General features: G+C 41.5%; 1 pseudogene; it reads left to right on the top strand.

The window, feature by feature from the left end:
* The first annotated feature begins 14,131 nt into the window (after positions 1–14,131).
* Positions 14,132–14,428, top strand: LOC110320841 (annotated as a pseudogene).
* Positions 14,429–15,620: the final 1,192 nt, after the last annotated feature.

Here is a 15,620-nt window from a genome sequence, read left to right as displayed (position 1 = left end):
TGTGTGTGTGTGTGTGTGTGTGTGTGTGTGTATCCTGGTCATGAGCTGAGTAGCTCTCTGGTGTGCTGTTGTTACTTTTCCATAGGCCCCAAGGACTGAAGCCTTCAAAACTGCCATCCAATCACAACTCTTTCCTCCTAAGTTGATTTTCTAGAGTATTTGTTACAGCATTAAGATGCTAACATAGTGCTTAACTTAATGGCTTAACCAAAAGCACATTCTCAGGTTAAGAGAGCTGTCTCAGTCATAGATCCTCCAGCCTCAGTCCTGCAGACTCTGATGGTACCATGTGAGCTCAGGAAGCTGTTTTGTGTCAAACCTATAAGATGATCTGTTACACAGCAGAAGATAGTGGGGATGGGGGTTCAGTGTGGAAATCTCTGTTTCCTCAGTTCTTTCTCTTATTTCTCACTCAGTGATTAGGTTAGATGTCAAGGACAAGGCAGGAGGTGAAGAGATGGAGGAAAGATTTGAAGACGGAATTGTATTGCTAAGCTTGAGTTATTCACTGACTGATCTTAGGAACCAGGAGTGCTAACTTGTAGAGCTTTGGGATTGACCTAGGTGGGGTGACAGGGAATGAAGAAAGAGGCACACATACAGAAAAGCTGTGTTTGGGTGGGTTGTGTGCTCTGATGGAGACATACCACCAGCAGCAACCTTGGAATGTAACACCCTTATTCTGTACATCTGAATCAAGGGGGCAAGTTTATTGTTTACAGCTGAACAAGGAGGCAGTTTTGGTTAATTTGGACAGGAGGTCTCTATAGGAGAGCAGTCTCGGGCTGTAAATTTTGGGGAGGAGGAAGCTGTGATTGACATTTTCTGTACACATTGTCAAAGTTTGCACGTGGACCAAGGGAAAGTCTTGCCATGAGTCCGAGGCACTGGATCCTTGACGTGGTCGTGCTCCTGTTCACTCAGGACTTCATCTGCTTTCTACACAGTCAGGGTTTTCTTTGCTCCTCATGGGGTTGGGGGGGCGGGGTCTTCAACTTTATAACAATAACTAATATTTTGTGCATTTCCTTGACAAGTGTCTTAGTTATTGCTGTGAAGGGACAACATGATCCTTATATTCTTATAAAGAAAAACATTTAATTGGGGCTGGCTTTCAGTTTCAGAGGTTCAGTTCATTATCATCATGGTGGGAAGTATGGCAGCATTCATGTGTAGGAGAAGGCGCTAAGAGGTCTATATCTTGATCCAAAGGCTGCCATGAGGGAACTCTCTTCTGCAGGTAGCCAAGAGGAGGTTCTCATTTCACATTGGGTGGAGCCTGAGCATAAGAGCCTCAAAGCCCACCCCCACAGTGACACCAACAAGATCACACCTCCAACAAGACCACACCTCCTAATAGTGCCCTCCTGTCTAAGCTACTAAACTCAGTGTGGCTGAAGGAACTGATGCTTTCTAGGACCTCTGCTTCATCAACCTGGGTTTGTTTTCTGCCCTGACTCCCTGGGATGCTGTGCTTCCATCATTTGCTACAGTTGGTCCACTTCCTTGTATTCAAAGCAGTTTCTGTAAAGAAGTCTCAATACGTTTGTAATTCCCCAAAGTTTAAACCCTGGGCCCTGTGGTCCACTACTTTATAGCTGCAGGTTTACATTTTGTTCAAACATAGATGTAGCTCCACTACTAAGAGCATTTTACAAAGTCTGAAGAAGTAAGTGGCTCTTCTGTCTCTTCACATCCTTTGACCAACAATCTGGCATCAGAAGGGCAGATGTAGGGCAGATGTAGTAGAGTCCAGGCAATGGCAGGAAGAGAAGAGCTTCAGCATTAATCATGAATCTCCATCCTCTGTGGATCAAGTATTGAGATGATGTTAGTTGTTCTTGTATATCAAGGCCAGGCATTACTGTGGCTTTTCTTGCTCGGTCTTTTTACTAGTTCACGGCTTTGCAGAACCACCTTGCCTCCGTCTTAGGCTAAAAGCCATCTTATAGTAAAGACAAACCAGGCTCATTCCTGTTTATGATTAAGTCTCTTTCTGGAGGACTGGACTATGCTCCATCTGTAACTACAAATGGTTCTGTACTGCCAGTTCCAGGAAACAGCAACCAGGTCTTTGTTTCAGAGTTAATAACCATCTTGCACTCTACCCTTGTTTCAAAATGGTTGTAGTGGCTCCCTTGTTATGACTTCCTATTGTTATGACCACCTTGTTTTTGTTTTAAGAGGCTGTTAATGAGTGACTAATTTGTTGTGTTTATGTTCTGCTCCTATAATCCCACCTACTTTGCCCACCAAATCCCTTATTTGGAAACCCCAAATCCCCTACCCCTGAGCTATTAGCCTCATGTCTAATACTTACCTCTTAAACCCTGCCTTAGGGATCACAGTCCAAGTACACGAATAAAAAAGCTTGCTTTAATTAATTTAGCCATAATGACTTGAGTTTTTCTACTCCCATGTTTGGAATTGAGAGCTTCTATTATCTTTTTTTATTTATTATTTTTAATCAGGAGTGTGTGTGTGTGTGTGTGTGTGTGTGTGTGTGAAAGCACAGGTTCTGGGGGAGTCCAAGGGCATCAGATCCCTGAAGCTGGAGTTACAGATGTTTGCCTGTTGTAGGTGCCAGGAATTGAACCAGGTTCTCTGGGAAAGTATCTAGCACCCTTAACCGCTGGGAAATCTCTCCAGCCCCCTACAGATTTTCTTATAAGGACCACTGAGACACTGGATTACTTTCTGGATGAAATGCTTTTACACCGGCTGCACTCCTGGGGCTGACTCCATTAGAGATATAGAGGATGAAACCAGGGGTGCCTCAGGACTTGGGGAGACGCAGTGGCAGGTCAGAGACAGAATTCTTGGTTTTAAATAGATACTTACTCATGTTGACTTGACTGAGAGGCCCCTCCTTTCTGGAGCTGACCATTTCCACCCCAAACACACACATGAGCAAGAATCACCGGGTATCCAGGCTGTGACCAATCAGCCCACACATTTCCTGGCAAGCTGAGACCCAAGCTCAGGCCTTGAACAATTCAACACACTGATAAAAATTTCTAGGTTGTTAACCAAAACACTGGAAGAAACTGACCTGGACTTCAGAGACTATTGTTTTGTTTTTGAGAAGGGTAGTGGTAGTGGTGAAATAATTTTATTGAGAGCAGGGAGGGGCTAAAGTATAAACCACATGATCTGATGTTCTTGGCAGGGCAGATATTCCTAAACTCCTTATGACTAAAAGCCAAATTCTCTAAACCTTAATATAAGCTCTACCTGACACCAAATTGCAGACATAAACAGGACATCTTTCTCTTGTCTGTCTTGAGGACATGCACTCTAAATTCCTATGATAAGTGTATTGGATCACACTGAATGCCCTGGTTGGTAGTCCATTTCATCTATGCCAAGCACGCTGGTTTCAAACTCTCAGGTTCAAGCAATCTCTCCTGCTTCACCTGGAACTACAGACACATGCTCTTATCTGTCTATCTATCTATCTGTCTATCTGTCTATCTGTCTATCTGTCTATCTATCTATCTATCTATCTATCTATCTATCTATCTATCTATCTATCTATCTATCCATCCATCCATCATAGTGTTTCTTTGGGATCTCAACCAGCCCATCCTGGGACAGTTTGAGAACAGCTAGCTGGCTTTGGCACAGGGGAAACACCACAGAACCCTTTGAACATGTGACAGTTTCAGGGTCCTTTTGGTTACACACACATCTCTTCATGAAGACATTGTAAGTTCTTTGAAAACAAAGGTCATATCTTAGGCACTTCCCTGATTCTTCCATTAACAAAACATAACACACTTCAGATATAAACAAATGACCAGAAGGCAGTGTGTATCCTAAGCCTCCCCTCATAATATTGATTTTCAGACTTTCTATTCCTTCTCTTACTAATTCCACCTTTCAGATCAAGTGCTTCAGTAAATTATACTAAGGTGTTTTCTTTAGACATTGTATAGTGTATGTCAACTTTAATATTTTTCTTTTGGTTAATGTTTTTTATGAGATGTACAGGGGAAAAAAATCAAACCAAGGGAGAGCCTAGACAGGAGCCAAAGCTTGCCATTGTCCTAGCCTCGCTGCTACAGTGCTCACTTGTGGTTCCTTTGAGGGTTAGAGTTTGTGGGAGGTCATTGATTTGTAGAAGATGCTTGGGTGAGCATCAGTAGCAGACACCAACATGGAGTAACAAGGGAAACTGAACTGTAGTGAGTGCAGGAGAAGGCCCTGTAACCAGTTAATCAGAAAGCAGCCAATTAAACTGTCTCCACACAGCACTCATATAAATGCTATGTCATTGGTTGGACCAATGGTCATCCTCTGGACCTCTGGTTTTGAGGGATCCCACAGTCTTAGATCTCATTTCCCTTTGTTCTGTTTATAATTCTTAAATAAAATTTAAGATCATGAATTGGGGTTGAGGAAACGAGAGAAGGCAACAGAACATATGTGTCACAAAAGAAGAAAGGAATAGAAATTGGTAGGAAAGGGACACAGACCAGCAAGAGGGAACTGAGGATATGGGGGAGGACAGTTCAGGGAGGTGAATGAGAACAGATTATAGGATATGTCCATGTGAAATTAAATGTGTCATGACATGCATGTACTGCCTTGTAAAACACATCTTTGTTACATTAACCAAAAACTTAATAGACACAGGGACTGCTGTGCTTATAAACAGTCACCCATACACTCACCAAGGGATCAACTTTGTACACCCTTTCACATCAGTGCACATAACCTCCTTCTTCACTTCTTCCTTTTTGTTTTCTTAAAACAAAATTTCTGAATGCAGCCCAGGTTGGCCTTGAACACTATATACTCCTGTCTTTACTCCCATGAGCTGAGATTACAGGCAGGCACCTCCATGCCTGGATCTTATTTTTCTTAACAACTAAGTTGACTTTAATTATATAGATGCACATCATGTGTTTAATGATGTTGTTTTTTATTTTTCTCCCCCCCCCCAAAAATGGTCCAGAATATTTGCATGCCTGGACATTGCTGAGGAAAACCTCCCAGAAGGAACACCATTGGTTTCCAGGATATGAACATTTTGAAATTTGAGATTATACAAAATTGCTCCTCAAGGGTTAAAGCTTTGGGGGAAGCAAACAAGGCCCTTCTTAGGTTTGTAAGCCAGCATGTCTGGTTGAAAAGCCAGGCATGTAACAATAGATGTCTCTGTTTAGGCATGCTGATTTCAGCCTTGAGAAGACACTTGTGGAACAAGGGGCCCTTGGATGCTGTTTGAGGCGTTGCCTCCCTCTGCCTCCCTCCCGAATTTCCCAGTCAGCCTCAGAGCTCTCAGTGTTTCACCTGGGTAGAAATCTGGTTACTTAGTCATCTGGTGATGCAGAAACAAAGCAAAAGCCAACTAACAGGAATTACCTGTTTCTTAGCCCCTGGTTGCTGGAAAGGTTTGCCATTTCCCAGTTACATTTCTTAAAGATGTATTTTATGTTTGATTGCATAGTTATTAGTGCCTCTCCCTGTGGTTTGGCGGGCGTGGCTTACTGGAAGAGAGAAAATCAAATACTTTTGATCCAGATTTCTGTGAGTTCAATGCTAGCCTGGTTTAGAGTTTCAGCAGGGCGCGCGCGCGCGCGCGCACACACACACACACACACACACACACACACACACACACACACACAGTGAACTAAGAAAGACTACAGTGCGCATTTGAGAAAATTACATACTCAGTAAAATTTTACTGCGGCTATTGGGTGCAGGGGTCAGTGGACTAAGATGCAAATGGGGTGCAGGTATCCTGAGACAGGGGACCCGTTAGGGCTCGCCCAGGTGGGTAATGGACTTGAGCCTAGTGGATGCTCCGCGCCACAGTTGAGAACCACTAAAGTGAGCTGGCTGCAGGGCAGGAAACTATGGGTTTTGTTTACGGAGCGGAAAAAATGCGCTTGATTCTGCTCTGCGGTGTCCTGGAGCAGGGTCGAGGTATCTAAGCAACGACCAGGAAATGACTCAGAGACTTGCTGAGTCCGCAACGTGGTCCCTTCACCTGCGGGGCGAATGGGTGTGGCTCTCTGAGCCTGGCCAGGTGCGCTGGTGCGGGGATCTCAGGGACCTGAGTCAGATTTAAAGATACTAGTCCCACCTTCAGGCAATGGAAGCTTTAGAACGGCCCCACCCATAGCCCTAAGCTCTCAGCCCTTCGGTTCTCCTCCCCCTCCCACCTCTACCCCGCCCACGATGCTAAAGCTAGCCGCAACAAGGAAGTGCGGTTGTGGAGCCCCATCCCCCACCTGCCTTTACAGCAGAAGATCGAGAAGCTCAGGTCTGGTGGGCAGGGAGGGCGTGTTTTACCCGGGCCATTTTGCTTCCTACTTCCTCTACTAAAGAGGAACTTTTGAAAATTAAAGGAACCTACACACGTCAGCAAAATATAACCCTCACCGCTGCTTCCCATTAGAATCCAGCAATCTCTCTCTCTCTCTCCCTATCTGTCACATCTTTTTTATCTGTGACTTACAGAAGAAGGATCGCTGATAATAACTTTATTTGCTGTGTGTAGAGGCACACCTGTAATCTCTTGGGAGGGTCACCGGAAGTTTCAGGACATAGCAAATTCCAGGTGAGAACTTCAAAAACCAAACCGACCCTAACAGCCAACAAACCAACACTTCCCCAAACCATATATACATTTGCTTATAGTCTGTGCATTTGAATTTGTGTGTCTAACTAGGTGTAATATATGTGATATATTTGAATGTAATTAGCCATTGTAAAATCTCATGTATGAACCTGGAACAAATTCACCTCATAAATATCGAATCTGTAACAGGCTCTAGCTTAGTATTTGCTTGTTTTGTTTGTTTGTTTTTCTTGCAGTTGCATTGATAAAAAGCAATTCTTTTTTTTTTTTTTTTGAAGTCTTTTTAATGGCTCTGGATTTCTGTTGAAAACTGGTAACTGTCTTCTTTGTTCCATAGTGCAAGTCATTTATAAATATCAGTTCAAGTAACTAATCCTGTAAAAGGCTATTTTCTATGCATCTATTTATACTAATTGCCTAGTTACAGTCGGCATCTGTCTGGTAAGAAATTACCTTGGGTCCGTTCTGTAGCATGAACACATGAGATGAAAGGATAACAGTGTCTTTTTTGAAAAATGAGATGGTTGGAGTTCTTGCATGACACAGTGTTCCTGCTGAACTAATGAACACCATATCTTCGGTCACGATTGATACTTGAAAGTTCTTCTTTTAGAAAGCACAATGGCTACTGGTATCTGACCTACCTGTAGTCTTTTCTCTAGAACAATCTCTCTTCCCCAGCGTTTGTCCTCTGGAGTGACAAATGAAGGAAGGTGGGCATCCATTCACCCAGACAGAGCCTCCAGCAAGCCCTGAGGTGAAAATATCTCATGAAGAAGATATGTCACTCTTCAGGGCACTGTCATCATAGTACAAAACTTACATGGCCAGTTTCACTATTCGTGCCAGAGTGTGCAATGTCTCTCTATACTCATCTTGTGACTCATTTAGTTTACAAAAATGTGTTCTTTGTTTGGTCAATGTTCTTTTTTGCCTTTATGTGAAGGAAATAAAATTCCACATTCCCAAGTGTCTCCAGGGAAAACTAAAACTAACATTGTGCTAGAAATTAAAAAACAAAAACAAAAACCACCACCACCACCACCAGCACAAAAGCTGACTTCGGAAGCTGACTTTGACAGTTTGGCCGCCACCATGGCAACAGTGGAGGCTGATGTAAACAATGATATGGTGGTGATTTGCCTCTCCCTTTCGGAATCTGTGTGATACCATCACTGATATTTTTTTCAACAAAAAATATTTTAATTTGAACAAATAAATATTTAGAAACCATTAAAATCTAGGAAATAAAGGAAATGAAAAATATCTGGATTAATTGAATAACTGTGCGAGCATGGAAAAATTCAACAAAGGATAGAGCAATATAGAATAACTTAAAAAGTTGTAGATCTCTAAAGTTAAATGATATTAGGGCCAGCTTATTAATAAGAATGGTTTCTGCTACCTCCCTGTCTTACTTCGTTTTCCCCCTCCTCATCCTTTCCCTCTACTCTTCCCCCTCCTCTTCCTTTCCCTTCCTACTCTCTCTGTAAATCCATCACTGATTTTTTTAAAACCTCTTTTTTCAGTATTTTTGAGTATATAATGTTCTGATAATTCCTAGAGTAATTAAATAGGAAGGTGTTTTAAAATTAATTTAAACAATCGATTATTTTCTATACTGGTCATATATGTAGCTTTTGGCATCTGTTGTTTGATAAAATGTTACTGAACTACAATCCAAATCTACTTTACATGATCCACACAATAATATTTAGGTTTGACCACCTGAAAAAATGTTCAACATCCTTAGCCATCAGGGAAATGCAAATCAAAACAACCCTGAGATTCCATCTCACACCAGTCAGAATGGCCAAGATTAAAGATTCAGGTGACAACAGATGCTGGCGAGGTTGTGGAGAAATAGGAACACTCCTCCATTGCTGGTGGGATTGCAAGCTTGTTCAACCACTCTGGAAATCAGTCTGGCGGTTCCTCAGAAAATTAGACATAGTACTACCGGAGGATCCTGCTATACCTCTTCTGGGCATATACCCAAAAGATCTTCCAACTGGTAATAAGGACACATGCTCCACTATGTTCATAGCAGCCTTATTTATAATAGCCAGAAGCTGGAAAGAACCCAGATGTCCCTCAATAGAGGAATGGATACAGAAAATGTGGTACATTTACACAATGGAGTACTACTCAGCCATAAAAAACAATGAATTTATGAAATTCTTGGGCAAATGGATGTATTTGGAGGATATCATCCTTAGTGAGGTAACCCAATCACAAAAGAAGTCACTAGATATGTACTCACTGATAAGCGGATATTAGCCCAGAAACTTGGAATATCCAAGACACATTATGGAAAACAGAAGAAAATCAAGAAGGATGAACATTTGTGGATACTTCATTCCTCCTTAGAATGAGGAACATAACTCCCATGAAAAATTATAGGTACAGCGACAAAGTTTGGAGCTGGGATGAAGGGATGGACTATCCAGAGAGGACCCCATTCGGAGTCCATCCCATCATCAGCCACCAAACCTAGATACTAATGCTCATGCTCATGCCGGCAAGATACTGCTGAAGGGACCCTGATATTGTGGCCTCTTGTGAGGCTACGCCAGTGCCTGGTAAACACCGAAATGGATGATCACAGCCAGCTACTGGATGGAACACAGGGTCCCCAATGCAGGAACTAGAGAAAGTACCCAAGTACCTGAAGGGGGCTGCAACCCTGTAGGTGGAACAACAACAGGAACTAACTAGTACCCCCTGGGTTTGTGTTTCTAGCTGCATTTGTAGCAGAAGATGACCTAATCGGCCAACAGTGGGAATAGAGGCTCCTTGGTCTTCCAAACTCCATATGACCTAGCACAAGGCAAGGCCTGGGCCAAGTAGTGGGAGTGGGTGGGTAGGGGAACAGAGGTGGGGGGAGGGGTATGGGAATCTTTCGGGATAGCATTTGAAATGTAAATAAAGAAAATAATAATAATAATAAAAAAAAAAGACAAAAAAAAAAAATATTTAGGTTTGACACAGAAATCCAGAGATAGAAGAATACTAATGTGCTGACTTAAACATCTGCCATGGAGTGTTGTAGGACTCACTTGCAATCTCTGTACTGAGGTGTTGTGGAGGTAGAAAAAGAAGAATCAGGAGTTCAAGGTCACCAGTGGGTATAGTGAGGGTTCCAAGCCAGTTTGTGATATATAAAAATCTCATTTCAAAAAACCCAAAACAAAAAACAAAATCCAAAACCAAAAGACAAAGGGCAATCTCTCATCTGTAATATGACATTTCTTAGACAGAATAGAATCATCTTTAACCAAGTGACTAATCAAGGACTAGGAGCCTGCGAAAATATCTCTTTAACAAAACCACACATAAACACTACAGAATATATATGTACAGTGTGGTCAATTCTAAGCATAATTTTAGATTGTGATGAATTAAAAGCCTAAGAAGTGAGCACTGTTTAACAAAATTAGAGGAATAATCTTAATAATGTAGGAGAGTTTACATATTAGTGTTATAGTTATTTTCAATTTCTTAGAAAAACAAAAGATTCACAAACAGATGCAATGCCTTCTTCAGTTTTTACAGTCATTGAAATCAGTCTAATATTAAATAATACAATTCTGAGGTATTACTTATATACACAAAGTACTTATACCAGCAAAACTTTTTACTTACAAAATAAAGGACAAAATATTTACTTGTTTATATGTTGCTCATAGCACTAATAGAACTTTTAAAATGTTATTTCCAAAAGGTTTTAGGGCTGGGCGTGGTGGCGCACGCCTTTAATCCCAGCACTCGGGAGGCAGAGGCAGGCGGATTTCTGAGTTCCAGGCCAGCCTGGTCTACAAAGTGAGTTCCAGGATAGCCAGAGCTATACAGAGAAACCCTGTCTTAGAAAAAAACAAAAAATAACAACAACAAAAAAAGGTTTTAGGGTTTATGATTTATTTATTTTTAGTTTATCTGTTTTATTTGAATGTATATATTGTGTACCATATGCATGCCTAGTGCCTGCTGTGGCCAGAAGAGGGCATCAGATCCAGTGGAACTGAAGTTGGATCTGATGCCTTCTTTTGTCCTTTATTTTGCAACATATGGGTGGTTGGGAACAAACAGAGGCCCTCTACAAGAGCAGCAAGTATTCTTGACTATGAAACCTGTCTCCAGCCCCAAGTCTTGTTTTCAAAAGACTGAACCACAACAATGCTGCCTAAAAGTTGTATTTTGTCATCAGACGACGTCCTCATAATATTCCAACTAATAAAACTTAAATCTCAACCTCATCCTAACTTAAGAAGAAATCATCTATTTGTGAGGCATTGGTGACATAGTGATAAGCATAACTGTCTCCAAAACATCAGCTACAGAGATATAACAAGCAGTGATTCTAGAATAAGAGAAATATACCAAACAGTGATTCCAGAATAAGAGAAATATACCAAACAGTGATTCCAGAATAAGAGAGATATACCAAACAGTGATTCCAGAATGAGAGACATACCAAACAGTGATTCCAGAATAAGAGAAATATAACTAGCAGTGATTCCAGAATAAGAGAGAGATACCAAGCAGTGATTCCAGAATAAGAGAAATATACCATACAGTGATTCCAGAATAAGAGAAATATACCAAACAGTGATTCCAGAATAAGAGAGATACACCAAACAGTGATTCCAGAATAAGAGAAATATACCATACAGTGATTCCAGAATAAGAGAAATATACCAAACAGTGATTCCAGAATAAGAGAAATATACCAAACAGTGATTCCAGAATAAGAGAAATATACCAAACAGTGGTTCCAGAATAAGAGAAATATACCAAACTGTGATTCCAGAATAAGAGTCTTTTGAAAATGAGAAGCACACACATCAAATCCCACACATTAATAGTGGGAGACTTCAACTCTCACCAAATGACAGGTCATCCAGGCAAAAACTAAACATAGAAATAACTAAACTAACAGACAATATGAATCAAATGGACCTAATAGACATCTATAGAATATTTCACCCAAACACAAAAGAATACACCTTCTTTGTAGAACCTTGTGGATCCTTCTCCAAAATTGACCATATAGTTGGTCACAAACCAAGCCTCAACAGATACAAGAAAATTGAGATAATGCCTCGTATCTTATCAGACCACTTACCAAAAGCAATCTACAGATTCAAAGCAATTCCCATCAAAATCCCAAGACAATTCTTTAAAGGCCTTGACAGAGCAATTCTCAATATCATATGGAAAAACAAAAAACCCAGGATAGCAAAAAAACAATTATGAATAATAAAAGAACTTCCAGAGGTATCACCACCTCTGACCTCAAGCTATACTACCGAGCAATAGTAATAAACGCTGCATGGTATAGGAACAGACAGTTCTATTAATGGTAGTCTGTTAGATACTCCGTTATGCTTGCAGACAGGAATCTAGCATGGCTGTGCTCTGAGAAGCTCTACTCAACAGCTGATACAGATGATGCAGAGACCCACAGTCAAACAGTTGATGGAGCTTGAGGCCTCTTATGGAAGCGTTGGGGGAAAGACTGTAGGCCTGAAGGGGATAGGAACTCCACAGAAAGACCAACAGAGTCAACTAACCTGGACCCTTGGAGTTCTTAGAGACTGAACCACCAACCAAAGAGCATACACGGGCTGGACGTACCCACCCGCACCAGCCACAGTGCATAATTAGCACATGTGTAGCTTGGTCTTCATGTGGGTCCTAACCAACTGGAGCTGGGGTTATCCCAAAAGCTGTTGTCTGTATGTAGGATACATTCTTCTAGATGGGCTGCCAGGTCTGGCTTCAGTAAGAAAGGATATGGCTATCCCTGCAGAGACTTGATGTACCAGAGTGGGGAGATAACCAGGGGAGGGACTCCACCCTCTCAGAGAAGACGGGGAGTGGGGAGTGGAGGGATTATGGGACAGAGTGACTGGGAGGGAGAGCAGTGAGTGGGATATAAAGTGAATAAATTTAAAAAAAAGATTTGGGAAGATATGAAAAAGTGTGAGAAAAATGGCTGGCATGCCTTTGAGAAAGAGTAAGAAATTAAGTGCTTTAGCTTCACCTCTGTTGCTGTGATAAAACACCAACCAAAAGCAACTTGGGGGGAAGAAAGTCATTATTTCACATTGTAGGTCACAGTTCATCACTGTAAGAAGTCAGAGCAGAAGCTCAAGCAGAATCTTGAAGCAAAAACCACAGAGACACTGCTTACAGCTTGCTTAGGATCAGGCTTAGCTAACTTTCTTACATAGCCCAGGATTACTTGCCTAGGGAATTGTGCTGCCTATAGTGGGCTGAACCCTTCTATATCAATTAACCAAAACAGTCCCCCACAGAAATACACACAGGAAAATATGACCTGTGTAACCTCTGAATAGAGTCTCCCCTCTCAGGGAGTGCCAAATTGATAGTTAAAACTAAGACATTAAAGAGCAGGGCATGGTGGCACACGCCTTTAATCCTAGCACTTGGGAGGCAGAGGCAGACGAATTTCTGAGTTCAAAGCCAGTCTGGTCTACAGAGTGAGTTCCAGGACAGTCAGGGCTACACAGAGAAACACTGTCTTAAAAAAAAAATTAAAGAAAAGTAAGAGCAACTCCAGAGAATGGGAGAGGTTCCCAGAAGAGAAGAAAGCCATAGAACTCTGTTGATAAGGGGTTTGACAGAGACTGAGGTAATCTCTATGGACATCAGTTAGTTCTGTGTCTTAATAATGGGCTAAGCCAATGGAAGACCCACACCCTCTATGCCTGTCTCCTTTGTGCACTCAGATAATCGTATGCTAACTGACCACCCAGCTAGAGGTGGTTGAAGATCTTTTTTTTTTTTCCATCTCTGTCTTCTGCTTTGTTAGCTGCTGACCTTGACTGCATGTTGTTAGTCATGACGGATTGAGACCTTTGACCTCATAGATGTCTCAAGTGCTGTTAATTATATTAAACTCTCTTTTTCCTCACATTTACACGCTCAGCTTGTAGATTCACCAAGGCATCTTCACAGCCATGAAGATGTAACTGCAGTTATTCTCAGGGACCCCATTTGTAGTTCTTTGCTTATGGGGTGTCCTGAGAGGGGTCTCCTAGGTAGAACTTTCTTATTAGAAGCTATTATTCCTTATAATTTAGTCTGTTACAGTTAGATACATGAGAGCAAAAGAATATAGGAAATGACCAAGCTACTGAAGGGCTTCAGGGAAGCCAGACTGCCTTCACTAACGAAGAACTTCTATTTTCTCTTTATCTATTTTTAGCTGAGATATTCCAAGACCAAGCCCCTTCTTATTTATCTTCCTTTTAATTCCAGCCTCTGTTCGCCCTGCAACATGTGTGGACAACTTGCAGTTTTCCCTACTGCATTTTTCCCTCAATCCCTATAGGAAACCTGACTTTGCTTGGGGAGTGAGTGGGGATCCAGGTGGAGATGGGGATCCCCACAAACTATATGCTGTTATTAATATCAAATTATACACACATACTTGTATACATGCTGTTAAAACAGAAGATTGAAATTAGGCTGAATGTTGATGATGGGGAGTTGTTAGATCATTCCAAGATGGCAGAGGTGGAGGAGACATTGAAGAATATTGAGAACTGGTAATCATCGTAATGAACCCAGAAGGTTTGCCCATCCAGAGTCCTGAGGACAATCCCAGTACCACATAGTATGTCAACAAAATGCACAACTTCTTGAAGGCACAGAACACTATGCATGATGTCCAAGATGACTTCACCTTCCTTTGTATTTGCTTCAAGAAAGAAAGAAATTGTGGTTGGACATGGTAATGACTATTTCTTAACTGTGATTCAGTATCACCAGTCTCTTATCTGCCTGTGTCATCCTTTAATGTAACGTCCACCAAGAATAGCATTGATCATGCCAGTGGCACATGGGGGTTGCCTGAGATTCCATGAGACTGGTACCAGTGACTGAGGCAGGATGGCAGCTCTGCCCACCATACTAAAGGAGTCCCTCTGCAGCTTCCATCACTCCCAGAGAAGGTTCCAGGTTTGCATTTCCAGGCTGTAGAGCAAGAGATTGTAAGAGATCCTTATCCAACTTCCATTCTGATTTCCAGTTTACTTTTTGCCTTGGAAAAGACTTTTTCCCTCCTTTGAGTAAAGACAACCACAGCACACACACACACACACAGAGAGAGAGAGAGAGAGAGAGAGAGAGAGAGAGAGAGAGAGAGAGANAGAGAGAGAGAGAGAGAGAGAGAGAGAGAGAGAGAGAGAGAGAGAGAGAGAGAAGAATGTAGCTGGGGGGGGCAGGAAAATTGGCTCAATGTTTAAGAGCTCTGTCTGTTCTTTCAGGAGATCCTGGTTGAGTTCCCAGCAACCACATGAATGTGGAAATCCTCTGTGACTTCAGTCTCAGGGGAATCAGACTCCCTCTTCCTGCCTCCTGCTGTGTCTCCTGCACACACACACACACACACACACACACACACAATGCACAGACATTATTCGGGCAAAATACCCATTCATATAAAAATGAATAACATTTTAAAATCTGGTAGAAAATGTAGATGTACAAAAATAAATAAATGTTGGCACACCTGCAATTTTATTGGGCAGTAAATGTATGTATGTAGTATGTATGTATGTATGTATGTATGTATATATATATGTATGCATGCGTGCATGTATTTATTTATTTACTTTTTGAGCTGAGGACCAAACCCAGGGCCTTGCACCTGCCTGGCAAGTACAACTAATGAGCTAATCCCCAACTCCTGGGCAGTAAAAATTTAAGGGTATGTTCTTCCTTGATGAAATAGATAAATATCTATATTATACATAAAATGGGATCAGATTTTATTATTTTAATGCCACTTTCCATGGTAATGCCTTTCGTATCATTTCATTTTTGTGTTCATTTGTATGTATGCATATATGCATATGTGTAGAGACGAAAGATCAACACTGGGTATCTTCCTCAATTGCCCCCTATTTTATTTTATTTAGAACCTTTTAATATGTATTTATATGTGTGTATCTATATGGATGTATACCACATGTCTGTAGATGCACATGGCGGC

Source organism: Mus pahari, chromosome 4, assembly GCF_900095145.1.
Source record: "Mus pahari chromosome 4, PAHARI_EIJ_v1.1, whole genome shotgun sequence".
Lineage (NCBI taxonomy): Eukaryota > Metazoa > Chordata > Mammalia > Rodentia > Muridae > Mus > Mus pahari.
This window is presented reverse-complemented; position numbering and strand designations above follow the sequence as displayed.